Source organism: Dicentrarchus labrax, unplaced genomic scaffold, assembly GCF_905237075.1.
Source record: "Dicentrarchus labrax unplaced genomic scaffold, dlabrax2021, whole genome shotgun sequence".
Taxonomy (NCBI): Eukaryota; Metazoa; Chordata; class Actinopteri; family Moronidae; genus Dicentrarchus; species Dicentrarchus labrax.
Genome location: NW_026136705.1, coordinates 15,033,231 through 15,047,994, shown reverse-complemented (window position 1 = coordinate 15,047,994; position 14,764 = coordinate 15,033,231). Strand labels below are relative to the sequence as shown.

At 40.5% G+C, this 14,764-nt stretch overlaps 1 protein-coding gene across 1 annotated transcript in view; it reads right to left on the bottom strand.

Moving 5' to 3' along the window:
* snx19a (sorting nexin 19a) overlaps positions 1-14,764 on the bottom strand; it is a 92,743-nt gene that overhangs the window by 51,978 nt on the left and 26,001 nt on the right. The window lies entirely within an intron of this gene.

Genomic DNA, 14,764 nt, shown 5'->3' with positions numbered 1-14,764 from the left:
AAAAAAAAAAGTCAAGATGGAAGAAGGCTCTTTCGCGTCTGAATTTTTTTTCTCTGCAAACATATTATCTCCAAAGTGCGAGCTGCAAAATGTTTCTTCTCTGCTGCTACAACACAGCAGCCGAAGCCTTTCCAAAGCTTTGCCACGTAGTGAGAGAGGGAGAGAGAAAGCAGCCACTTTTTCCTCTCTCCAAAATGGCTGAGGGCCGGGGGAAAGCAGCTATGAGCAGAGAGGAAGAGTGGTGCTCCCCGTCCTGCTCAGGGGAGGGCTGGGCGATTCAGCGAGCATCTCTCCCTCGTTTCCCTCTCCTCACTCATGCCCTTTGTCCCATTAGCCGTCTTTCAGACCGGACGAATGGTGTACAGCTGTGTTGTCAGTCCATGAGAAACTCTACTTGGCCCACCATGCAGGGGAAGGCTACGACTGTAAACGAGTAAGGCTGATATGGCTTATTGTGTGTCTCCCACATGCCCACATCCTGATGCTACACACTGTTGTCCGTGTTACTGTGTCTCCCTTCTGATGCTTCATGTTCTTTTTTTAATGTCTCCTGAATGCCTTACAGGACACGTGACTCATGTTTGATCCCTGTATATTTTCTGTTTGTAAAAGGAAAAAAAAAAACCAGGAGTGATTGTAGGATTACTTTATTATCTTTGTGTGGTTGTGGTTATTATTTTCAGCATTGCATGCCAACATCCTAATTCCAAATTTTCTTCTGACCATTTCTTCACTCTGTGTCTTGTTTTTTCAGTACATAATGTCCTCCCCTTGCATAGCAGTATAGTCCTCAATAATGATTTTGACAGTAGTTTATATATAAAACTACTCTGTCTAAATCATTCAAAAATGCTTAACATGAACGCTGATTTACTTGGACTAGTGGACTCCTCTCGTCTTTTTTGCAGTTCTTAACCTCTGCACTACTTTTGACATCACAACAGTACAGTATGTATGCCCAGAGTGCTGCAGTCAATAGTACTACATCCTCATCAGCGCATTTCTAGTGGAGTATCTCAAGGCTCTATCCACAGCCCGATTCTGTTCATTGTCTCTTTGTGACTGCGTGTAACTGAAAATTTAAGCTTGTGAAAAAAATGAAATTGAGCTCAGAATATGTGCTATTGCTACGTTGACACATCATTGATTATTAGAGCTATGTGGTGCTTCAGCTCTCATGCTACTACATTAATTCAACAACAAAAAGGAACAACTGGCATTATTATACTTCACAAAGAATTTTATTTTCTAAATTTCCTATTAAATAAAGAAATGATGCAACTGAATAAGATTATTTTATGTGAGCCCAGTTTTTCCCATAAGAAATCCCAAGGGTGGGGAAAATCCGTTTCCATACACTTGATCTTGTTGTTCTTCCTTTACAGCAATAGGCTTTCTGTTTTAAACAGAGCAGTGCTTGTTTCGTGAAGAATATATAATGTGGGTGTCCACTGCTTTCACACGAAACACTACTCATTTACAAAATATTTCCATCCTACATCTGAGAAAATTAACCCACTGGTGAGGTAAGCTGCACTAACATTGGACATTTCAGATTCTGAAGTTCTACACTCGCAGACTACAGGAGTTTTGGGTCGATTTACCTCCCTACAATAGGAGAAGAAATATGGTCCAGCCCAGATTATCCTGTAATGTGAGGGGTTTACAGGATCCGGTCTTAAACCTCCTGAGCGGCTCGCAGACTCATCAGGGGTCCCCCGATAATTTTCAAACGTGTTTGTTATTCAGGAGTTAAAATCGGGATGATTACGTTGGTAGGAAAGTGAATGAGAGGTGTGGCCAAGCAGTGGTAAACAATTTATCCCTTGCGGCAAACATTAGCTAGCATACTACTGTTGACAGATATTAAAACTGACACTCTCACCTCTAGTTCTTGCTGAAGAATAGATAACCTGTGCTGACCCCATCTCCTTAACCATTTTCTCATCCAGGCTCATTTAGCCTTCTGCTTTTGTTATTCCGAAGCACTAACGTTACTACAGCAAGGTGTTCCGCTACATTAGTCTGTTTATATCTGCTACCCCAGTAGATCACATGCGGAGGTGCATTGCTCCCTATGGCACGATTATCTTAATAATATCCTGTAGTGTGTGATGCACCATTATTTTCACATCTTGTTGTGAATGCATGTTTGAGATTAGAAAACCTGTGAAGTTTCTCCTTCTGTGCGTAAAGCAACCCGATTTTAAAATGGGTTAGGATTTTAATACTCCTGTAGTCCTGAGCCCAGCTTTAGACTATATTCACGTAAGCCAAATACCAGTAAGCAGCCCCACCTACTAAAGTGTCCTTAAGCAAGACATGTTAACCCCCATCAGGGTGCTGCCCTAACTGGCCCAGACTTGCGACTTCTGGAAGAAGAAAAAAACTAATCAGCAATTTATAAGCAGTAACAAATTGCACATTTATATTATTTATTTTATTTAAATACAAGAACCGCGTTAACACACAGACTCACCCATCAGCTTGCTAGTGTTATGAAAAAGGACAAATGTTGAGTTCAGGATATTAAGTGCCCTGAATACTAGTTTTGCCACAGCATGCCAATGGGCTGCTGTCTGCTCCATGGTCACCACTTGAATCTAAATGAACAGATTTGACTTTCAGGATATTGCCAAGAACCCTGTCACAGTGCCGACACAGAAAAGGGCCTCTCCAAAACAGAAGGTTGAAGAAAACAGAGCGGCCGACATGGGCATATCCCCAAACCTCTAACAAGGTAACCCCTTAAAGCCACTCTCAGAGCCTGGGAAAGTGGGGAAGAGAAAGTGGGCCGCTAATAGTGGGAAAAACTCATTAACACATTTTTTTAATACAGTAACATAACGTCAGAAAAATCTGTGACAATCGAGCAGAAGAATTCAGGCTTGCGTTATATAGATTAACATTGTATGTGATTGCTTTAGTTAGTTTTTGTGAGTTGTTTAATATCTTCTCACTCTATTTGTCCTCATTACTGTCCATCTTTGGCATGTACAAGCTGCAGCCACGGTTTCACAGTGACATCTCCCCAACTTTAAAAATTGATTCTTCCTCTCCTTTCCCCTCTCTCTGTGTAAATTCCTGCGAACACGACATTAACTTATAATGTATGCTCTGATAAAACTTTAGCATGTTTATCTGACATGGACAAAATAAAAAGATGAAATTGCTATTAGTCAACTTTGTCCTGGAAATCTGTGTGTGCTACCTTTTAAGACTTTGGGTGTTCATCCAGAGTTTAACAATGAAACTTAGGACTGGTTTAGCACCACAAACAAAATACTGGGAAGGCGTATCCTCTTTAAGATCTAACTAATAATTTACTTAGTGATTTACTAGTGTCCAAGTGAAAGATTTATTACTGCAGTGTCACCAGCGCAGTTGCTGGCAGAGAAATGAGATGTTAACTCCGCCCAGCAGTGTGGTGAAAATCTCTGCTTCAATTTTGCCTTAAATTTTGCATCTGAGAGCTACCTTTAATAAAGGACGACTTAAGAAATCCGCCCAACGCCTTTTCATCTGAGGAATGTGTAAGTGACATGCTAGGAATAGTCCTTTATTGCTACAGGGTGACCTTTTAAAGCAAGTTAGATGATATACAACATTTTTGTATTTCATCTTGATCTTAAAACATTGTTCAACATTATTAATGGGGGTGTCACTTCAGCACATCCAAGAATTTTTTACCTCCGTTGTTTCTCTGTAAGGCCTTCCTATTTTTTGGTTTTACTACAGGGTCTGTGCTATCCTTTAAACAGACACTGCAGGAGTTAAATCTTGTCACCAGACTACTATGAATACAGTATGAATCCCATAAAATAACTTAAAATTCCTTCCTTCTGTGTAATCAATCAATCAATCAAGTGTATTTACTAGACAGATCTTTTATAGCACTGAGGATTTTGATGTACTTGAGATGTTTTTACATTTTGTAAGTTCCTGAAGAAGCAAAATGTTCAAGTCAGCTTCACATTTTAGATTTGGAATGGCAAGTACACTTGAACAATACTACTACTACTACTTTATAATCTACATTATGATAGAAGATTAAAACCCATGGACGTCTTGATTTGCATGGTAACATTAATCTACTGGTTTAGTATATTATTTATAATAATATGTGTTAGCAATACACTGTATATTATTCTCATGTTGATATAGGAATTTCCAGCAAAGGCTACAACCAGCAACAACAATTCACCTCCCTGTCAGCTTTATAAATTCTTTGGTAATATTCTGTTTGTGGTTAGGATGTGATTCACAGTAACTTCTGGGCAGCTGGTGCTTCCCGAGTATCCAAGTACAAGCCAATGATGTTCCTCTTTCATACATTGCTCTTGTCTATTAGCATTTTAAAGAAAATCACAATCCTTTACTGAGTACAAGCAACATTTAGCATCCCAGGGGCCAGGAACTTCAAATGGCTGATTTTAACTGTTTGGATACAGTAGTCAAAACATGGATAACCACCCACAGTCCTGCCTTTTTGCTGTACTATCTGAGGAACTTCCACAAGTAACCTAAACCTACTCTGAAAGTGCTGAGATTTCCTAAACACAGAGGCTGGATGTCGGTCCGCTCAATAATCCCCTCAATAATGGGCCTATAATATCACCGCACTCAATCTGATTAATCACAACTCCAAATTACATACATTCACGATCATGAAAGTATTAAGATAAAAGATTTAGTGTGTATGTAAAGCCACCGGATTACATTAAAATGTGTCTACTATGCTGCTCATTACAACCAAAAGCAGACATAAGGATATTATTATTACCCATCTGTCTGCCAGAAACTTTGCTAGACGAACAAAAAGAGAAGAAGCATGTGGATCATAAAGTAAGAAGTGATTTTATCATGGTGTGCATACAGTATGTCTCACAGGGACTTAAAGTAAGTTTAAATTAGTTGTAAACGTAACCAAAGGCCTTGCATACTTGATAAAGCAAACCTGATTAACCTCAGTGTGCACTCACAAAAATACTAACTTGGTTTTGTTCATTCTCTCCTTTGTTTGTTACCTATGTGTTGTATTTAGAGAAATCAATCAATGGCGTGTATTTCAGGTTGTCTGTGACGGCCTTTGTGTAGATTTTATCATGTTCAGCCCAGTGCAACAGAAAGAACGTGTGAAGCCTACAGTGCAATCAGACAAGAGAGCAGGATAAAGCACCAGTGGGAGACGCGAGACAGCAGCAGTATTTATTACTGTACATTTTCATTCACGCTCACACATCTTTGCTTCTTGATGTTTCAGTCCATTTTTATCTTTTCCCCCCTTTCATCTCACCCATCTCTTGCAGTTGCTTGTCCCTCACTGTTCCCTCCTCTCGCATCCCCCATCAAATATTCTGCTCACGCACAACTGCGGCACCCTTTCTCCAGTCCTCCCCATTAATCCACACCACAGACATCTTGGCCCACTGTCTCGTCTCTCTCTCAACGTGCACTCAAAACTCTCAAAGTCTGGGCCATTTCAGCAGAGAGTGGCCTGAGCATGTTTCACAGGCCATGAGGCCCACTGCTGAAACATGTTTTTTACTGTACAGACAGACTGGTAGTATATCACGCTTTCCCTCCCACTAAATACCACTGATTAGGAAACATAAGACGCCATCATAGTCAAAGAAAAGGTCAAATCAGGATAAGCAGCACTCCAAACCTTATTCACACAACACACGCAGAGTATGTAAACTGTATGTTCAGCCACGCTGACACCACTCAGGAAAAACATCACACAACAAACCGATGGCTTGCTTCAGCCGGGTTTGGCCAGCCTGTGATATGTGGCTGACTTTGCCCTGTTTGAGCCAGGTTTGGCCAGTTTCTAAAGACAGTGAAGATGCTGGCTTTGAGTCAGAAAACAACTAAATCTTTGGAGATAAAACTTTATCCTGAGCATGCTCGGATTACTTGATAAGTTTTTCATAAGTACAGATTATCTTTTGGGGAAAAAAAGAAAAAGAAAAAATGTTCATTTTTACCATCAAAAGAGACACAGAGAGATTTTCATTTATATTTTGGATTTCATTGCTGATTATAAGTTTACAAGTTGCAAACTCCACATCTATTAATCTCACCTAAACCTCATAAATAAACACTTACTTTAGTTTCCCCATGACACACTTTATTTTATGTAAATTAATTAAATTACAAACTTTTCATAACTTGAAATGTTACATTTCCTCTCTCAATGTGATTATAATCATATTATAAAGTATTGCTACTTATTACTATTTATGGTTGGACTGAACTGCAGTGTTTGACAACATACCAGTATTGTATTCATCAGACAGAGACAAAGTACAAAGTAAAACTATCCATTATGGGTGGCACACTGCATCTTAAGATGCTTTGCAGATGGAGTTGAAAAAGGAGCGAGCACAATGAAATAGCAGGGGTAAGGCTGTATGAAGGAGAAAAAGATCTAATTACTGTATTAATTACTTAATTTCTATTCATCTGCAGGATCCACTGGCTTGTACTAATCACTTTAAGAATGCAGCCAAATTCTCAATATTAACACATCTTCCATGACAGGAGGAAGAGTGTGGCTCTAGGAGGGGATGAAGAAATGAGATTTACGGGCAAATTAAAGCGGCTAATGCCATCAGACTTGGGAAAGAAGCAGCTCAACGTGGACGTCAAGAAAGAAAGCTCAGGGAGGTTACTTTTTTTTCTTTCTTTGTGAAGAGCACTTGTTCTTTCCTTAAATGCTGGCAGTGCAAGGTAGCAAAATGCAGATGGATACAAACAGTGTTTCCAGATATTCCAGAGTATAAAAAAAATCCTGGGTGTATTGTGAGTTTACTCCCTCCATCTCCCTTCTCTGAAATAAGGGCTCAAGTTAAATTTTCCAGCAGTGCTTAGAAATAGCCCACAGTGCCTCATCAACCACCCTCCTCTCCTGCCATTTCTTTCTTTCTATCACCCTCCACTCCTGCTATTTCAGACCCTTATTTCCCCTCCCTCCTCTCTCTCTCTCATTCATTCAGTTTAATTTTGAACTCTGCACTGGTAGACAGGCAAAGAGGGTAGCTCCATGGTTACCTGGCACCAGGCCATCTCATTACACTGCCAATTGATTCTGGCCTGCCGCCACGTCCGCTGCCTACCTCCCCCACACCCCACACCATCCTCCATCTCTGCACCCCAGACTGTCTGCAGCAAAGGAGATTTCAGAACACACAGGAAGGAAAGAGGCAAACAGCTTCACTTACATACATCAAACTCAGCTCGCATCCATGCACCGCTGCACACATTAAGAGCACAAACAAATAAATCCGATACTCACTCACATGAATGTACATGGAAAGCTTTGTTCAAGAGTAAACACGCGTACCGTATTTAAGCACACTTTCAGTATAACTCTAGCCCCCATACAGTGTATAAGTCCATGTAGCTGCAACAGCAGAACTGTATTAAAAAGTAAAGACAAACAAAAAAAACAAGCAAAACATTCCAACAATCATAATTCTATACCTATTGTCAACTTTTTATCAAAGCCATGTGTCTGGACAATAAATATAGATCATATTAAGATTCATAATTGAACCATGGATTTTCCTGAAAAGACTTTTAGTGGACAAATGTGTTTTCTCAAGGATAAAGATATAAATTGTGAATGGGTAGAAATCAAAATATTTTGAATAAAATGAACATCGTCACCATTGATGACAAATTCTTTTTTTTTAATTAACAAAACATGGAGGTCAAGTATGCTCAAGAATGTTTAAATGTGTGAGGAAACTCTATTTCTTACCAACACATTGAGATGGTTGAATTGCAGCATTGCCTTTACAACAACCAATAATAGCAACTGGGATATTTCTGCCATTTCATTCTTCAAGTATGCAAAAGGGAAAAGGCTAGCTTTTTGGGTTTTGTCCGAGACGTTTTTTGGTTATTACAAAGCCCAACTTGTCACAACAAGATAGACTTATAGACCGTAAAACATGGACATAGCGCCTGCGATGTCACCAGATGATTCCTGAAGGGATCTTTTGAGATCTGGATTTTGGTGAACTGTAACACACACCACTGCAATTTTGCACGCTGCAACTTCCAGTCTTCACGATTTTAGGTATTAAGTATGAGTGCGATGCTTATTTTGGTAGACTACGTACACCTGTGACACATACAGGATCAATTACAGTAAAGTTTTACAAAAATGTAATGTCGGCACTAACAGTAAGCAATTGCACAATCAGAGTGGTGTGTTGAGAAGCCAAAAAGAGTAAGTGACCATGTTCCCTTGAGGTGTCTCTTAGCTCTTGTTTTGTCTGAGGGACAGAATTTTGACACTTGTGTAAGTTCTCACAACAACAACAGCACATACTGTTGTTACCGACTTCTAAATGGCATCCCTTATTAGGCTACATTGACCACACACATACAATTCAGAAGTTTGGCTTAGCCTCAAACTTTCATATTTTACACTGAGACACACATTTCATACTGTAGCAGTTTTAGACCAAACAGAATCCATATAGGGCGTCCCTAATATCTAAAGTGTTTGCTTGAAATCATTTTGTGTATTTGGAGCCAAATAAGTCAGGATCGATGTATAATGACTCATCTTGCCCTATGAGACTCTCAGTCAGTGGCAGTGAGCGTAGGGGCGGGTTCACTACTGAGACTTCATCTTACAGAGCATCTGTCTAGGTGTGACTCAGACAGTCCTTAGCTTGCCTCTCCTTCTGCCGCTGCTGGCAGATGCCAGGGTTGTGGCCTCTAGGTCACCGGGGATTTGAGGGGATCAGGAGTCAGAGGGATCATAAAGCCATATGACAGTGTGTCTACTGTGCCTTCAATAACCCTACAATCAACCAGCCATTCATGTTCATGTTCCCGGTTAATAGTGTAAAAGGCCGAACACGGTAGTTTTTTGCATTGTGAAGATATTGTTCTGAAGACCTGCAACAATGACAGATGAGTGATTTGAGGTTTCAGGTTTTTCTGATTTCATACAATGCAACTCTATGGGTGTAGCCATGCGGGCCATTTCCTGCAGAAAATATCTCTTACTACTCACTGCAAGGCATTTGTAACACACCCAATGCTTGATTCATACCACTGCTGCTATTACTGTAGCTGCTCAATATAGGATTTCATAAGTCCCATCTCCACCCCCAGCATCCAGCTGTAGGCTCTGAGTTAAGTTCTCCCCCATTCCCCCCTATTGCTTAGTTCAGTGTGTAGGTCAGAGCCTAAATACAGTCTATGTTCTATCATTATGTTAAATCCATTCCATGTGAGTTGGCTGACTCAGATATGTTAAGAATGAAGATTGAGCCACAACATGTATGGTCTTCATTCTCAGATTATTTACGTCAATGAAGCACAAATATACTGGGATTCTAATTCAAACAGAAGATAAAAAGAAGATAATATTCAAATTTTTATTGAATATGCACCTTCTTAAATAGCTATGCTGCCATCTTGACACTATTCAGCTTCACTTATGCTTGCATTACTAACCAAATAGTTAGCTAAATCTACTCAGTTATTTCCTTACCCAAAATCTATATTGGAACACTTTTTACCGCGTATGTTTAGCGTGAACACACTGCTGTATTGGTGGAGCCAATGAGTATGAAAGGAGCAGCTGCAACGTGTACTTTAACATGAGATTGTAAAGCCTTCATTTTGTACCAGTACATTCACCTTGGTAAAAATGTGTTTATTCCTGCCTGCAACAGTTTGGTAATTTCATGGCTTACAGAGACAAAACATGAAAATGGGTGGAGGTGCATTTCAGTTTAAAATATGTGCCTCCGCTTATTTGGACCAGGTCTTACAAGGTCCTCTACTTTCACAGCTTTAGTTGGAAACACCAGACTATCTAAAGCCACGTGGAATAAATTGTATAAAAGGCTAATTTCTTAACCATTAAATTTGAATTTATTATTAAAAAATCATAATTAACCTGCAGCTTGCTCAGGTTCGCTGCAGGCGAAACACATTGTTCACTCCCAGATAAATCACAGTGAAGTCATTCCAGTGTCCGGTGGTTAATTATGATTTTTTACCACATGGTCCTGCGACCTACCAGCACCTGACTGTAGCTGGCAGTGCATGGGGCATTGTGTTTACGAATGTATTATTATTAATAATAACCATACAGTGTATAGAGAATAAACTGCGAGAAACCATCAAAAAACAAATATATGTTTGAGTAAATTAAGCCAGTTGTGTCTGTGGTAACTGTGCTCTTAAACAATGATGGATTCACTACTCAAATAATCAGTTGAACATCAGAAAGGACGTCATCTGTCTGCTGTCCATTTTTTGGCTGCTGCACACTCATATGCCTTGTGACTCTGCACCTTCAGGACAAGGCCATCAATTTCATCCTAGCAGGTGCCACCCATCCATCCATCCACCCACCCATCTATCCATCCATCCATCCATCCACCCACCCATCCATCTCAAAACAGACAGGCGCCCCATGTCTGGGAACACAGAATGTATAGAGAGAGGGACGAGAGGGGCAAGTTCTATAGCTTAGAAATGTGTCTAAATTAACAGTGCTACTATTTACTTTAGTGCATGTGCCAAAAACAGATAAAACATATTAATGTATAAAGATATTTCTACAATTGAGCATTACAGTGAATCCATAATTCCTCTGATAATTGTTGTTCTTTTTTGTATAAAATACGAGCTCATTAACCCATTTATCTGCCCTAGCAACGTATCTACTGCAGCAACAGAACCTTTACTTTTTAAAATGTTTTATTATAAAGATTTTTTTTTACAAAGTAGCACAAACGGTTTTTAATTAGACAAAGATTTCAGAATTCTGTACTCCAATCTCCTCTGTGCAAAAAGGAAAAATTCTCATACAAACTGCATTCTGCCAAATCCCCCACTATCAAAGAATGACATTATCAAAAGCATCTGCATAACTATGAAGACTGCTGGATGCACTAAATCGGCAGGAGCTCGTCTCTTGATTGAGCTGCCATTATTCAAACAGCAAAGAATTTGATAACCTGCATAACTCACGGTCCATGTCAGTGAGTGAAAGCAGTCGTGATGAAAGATGAGATTATCATAAATATTGCCAAAATCACCAAAGCTCTATGTCAATTTATCCCAAATAATAACATGAAAATATGCAAATCTTTAGAATATGCAAGTTATCATTTTTAATTCTTCCTGTTTATTTTTTCACACATGGTAAATACTGCACATGCTGAATGCGTTATGCATATTTTATATACAGTATCTACGTGCACTATATATGTCTGTATTATTTAATAGATAACACTTATCTTATTGTTAATGACGACTGTGGTAATTACATCTTGGAGTTCATCAATAAAGGAGAGTCAGTATAGAGATTTTCCAGTGCGAGTCTGCCTCTCCAAAAACTAAGGGTTAGAGATGGGCCTCCCCACTTTGGGGCCCCTTTCCTGTACATGCACACGGGTTGTTTAAGGACACAGTGAACCAGGCTACCCGATCTAGGGAAGGGGCCAGGCAGGGGGAACAGTGACGGTACGGCCAAGTGGAAGAAACTCTCATGGAATCCTAAGAGCTCAAGCTGCTGGCTTAAAGCTAGAGGGAGTAGAGAGCGCTGGAAGAGAGAGACGGGATTGGCTGATGTAAAAAGAGAGGGAGGAGCCTCTTCGGAGACTCGGATAGATTTATGGACTCCGCCGGCAGCAAGGAGAAAAAAAGAATAAAGGTGGTGGTGAGTGCGGGGTGTGCAAGTGTCTTCCAATGTAGCAATTTCTGAAGTAAAGTTGCAGTACAGATGAGAGGCACTGTAAAGTGTCTGTTTTAAACAACAAGGCTGGAATTTAGGACAAAATCTTCAGAAAGTAAAGGTCTCACTCAATGACTTAAAAAAAAAACCTCCAGATTGTGGCTCAAAGCAGAGGAGGTTTGCATCGGTCCAGTTTTAGATGACAACCCATCACACCTGCATTCTTGGGCGAATAGGAGTTGCCACACAGACCTTCTCCCATTGCCCCTTCCCGCCCCTTCTCCATTTTCTCTCCCCTTGTTACCTTGTCTCCCCCTCTCCTGTGTTCCTCTCCTTCTGTTGCTCTCCTTTCTGTGTGAGTGTGTCTGGGTCCTGCTGGAGAGGCTTTGTCTGTGAACACTGGAGCCCGGACCGGCCCACGGGGGCCAGATCCATGAATACCCACACTGTGAGAGCCGCTCTTTCTCTTCACACCACTTTCTCTACTGGAATGCCTGAGCAGTGAGGTAAGAAACACACGCACGCGCTGTCATGTGCGCACACACACAAGCATACAGTACGAACACACACACACACACACACACACACACACATTTTCTCACTTTCTCTGCCTTACACACGCGCACACACATCCACACATACACCACACTTTACACACAAACTCAGTGAGTCATGCGGTGATGAAAAGCCAGTGTTTTGTGTGTGAACCCTCTCACCCTGGACTCACATCCTGAGAGCCTTTCTCCTCCATCAGTCCCTGCCAAGCTCTCCCTCTAATTAAAGACCATTGGGTCCAATAGCATTGGCCCAGCTTCCCCCAGACCATGCCCCATCCCCAGCACATAGAGGTCCTGAGCAGAGTAGAGTCTATGTGGAATGTGAATGACTGTGGTGATTAACAACTTCTCAGGGTTTCTAATTCCCCAGTTAATGGTGTGCTTAGCCGCAAGACTCATGCCAGCTTTACAGAGAGGTTGGCCTAATATAGACTTCAACTGACAAGACATAAAAAAGCATCTTAAAAGATGACCTTTGATCTTTTGTTTGTCTTTAAATCTGATTAATCTGAAATCTGAAATATCAAATCGTATCCCAAATGAAATTAGGTTTAGTTTATTGTTTAATGTGCTTTTGCCATCAATTAAACTGAGTCTCGTAGTTTGAGCATAGACTGCAACAACATAATGACACTGTGCACCTGCATGTATCTAATACAATGCAATATATTCAATTGGAATTTATTGAAGCACAAGAAAGATTTTTTTTAAAAAAAGGTCAAAGACTGTGCAGTTTGCTCCATTTGGCTGTGATTATTGCTCCAGGACCTCTGCAGGCAAACAGCCAACAAGCCAAGCATGTGGGGGAGAGGCCCTTCCATCTGTGAGCAAAGTATGCTTCAACTGTGATTGAATTTGGATTGGTCTGTTCAAGTACTATTTTGGGGGGCATATTTGTGCCATAACTTAATTTGCATAAACGTCTCAGTGAATGAACCAAAAAACTTGTGCAACTGAGCAGCAAACAATTATGGGCAATTTGGACAACTACAAGACATAATAATAATGAAACAAATCAAAACAAAAAAAATGGCAAATATGGGGCACCTCCATAGCTCACCTGGCGCCCCATGTACCAAGGCTGAGTCCTTACTGCAGCAGCCAGGGGTTCAAAACGGACCTATGGCCCTTTGCTGCATGTCATCCCCTCTCTCTCTTCCCCTTTCCTGTCACTCTAAGGCTGACTATTGATGGGGCAAAAGAGAAGAAAAAAAGCTACATTCAACACCAGAATTACTGACTGTAGTTTTCATTGGGATGTTGCAACCTAGTTTTATGTGACTGCAACAAATCACACTGTTAAAGTGAAAATTATGAATTATAACACACTAACAGGTCAAAAGCCCAAGCAACAACCAACTCTGCTGAGTGGTGAAAACAATGTAGAGCATTAAGGTGCAATTTTTCAAATGGTCACTCAATGCTGCTCCAAGAAATCACTCTCTGTCTTTGTAAATACAGAGAACATAACTGAAGAAGAATATTTTCTACAAAATGTTAAATATTAAAGAAACCATGTTCGTTTTTGCTGGACCGCTATGCTGATCCATTTCTGAGGTTGTTTGTTTGTTCATGCTGGAGATGAACAGTTTGAATCCTGCCTAAACAATCCCAGTACAACTGATGCACGGGAACTCTCTCCACAAATATTATACAGTAAATTGCACTGTTAGCAACACCCACTATATCATAGGAAACAATAAAAGGAAAGGAGTGATGCAGGTTTTATTTTCAAATGCAGAGCTGTTGAGCTGCTACACATATTTAAAGTGCTGTTACTGTAGGCTAAGCGGGGGGCATCCCTAGTTTTAGAGATTCTTGACTGACAGGCCTCTGAACCTCTCTCAGTCAGTCGTGGTAGTTTTCTCTTGCTCGTCACACCAGGCTGCCTCCTCCTTGCCCAACCCAAATCCAGGCTTCAAAACCTCCCTTCAGACACGAGTGGGTGATGTCACAGACACTGCATCCTTGTAGTGTCTGCAGTCTGTGGTCACGCCTTTCTACCCCCGACAAGTTACTCTTTTTTTGGGACATCACTCTGTGGAAGCTGCGTCACCGAGTCATTTTAATAAACAACTAGCGGAGCACTCTGGTTTTGAAAATGCCAAACATTACACAGACATTGCCAGACTGTTACACATGTCTGCTGTAGAGGAGGAGTAGGACAGCCAATGATCTGAATCTATGAGATGGCAGTAATTAGTCTGAGAGAATGAGAGTCAGAGTCAACAAACAAGTGGCAATTAACTTTTGCAACAAGCCTTTCCCAGGCAGTAACAGTTCACTGAGTGAAAGCGAAGCAAGGATGTGACTGGAGCTACCTTGTATCATAACAAGAGCAGACTCTAAATGATCCATTACTGGCTTTGTTCATTTAATGATTAATGCTGTTTGCTTTTTTTGTTTTTAATGATAAATCTCTTCCTGTTGAGGTGCAGTTAAGGTCATTATCCCCTGAATCTATACCCATCACCAAGGAGATGTA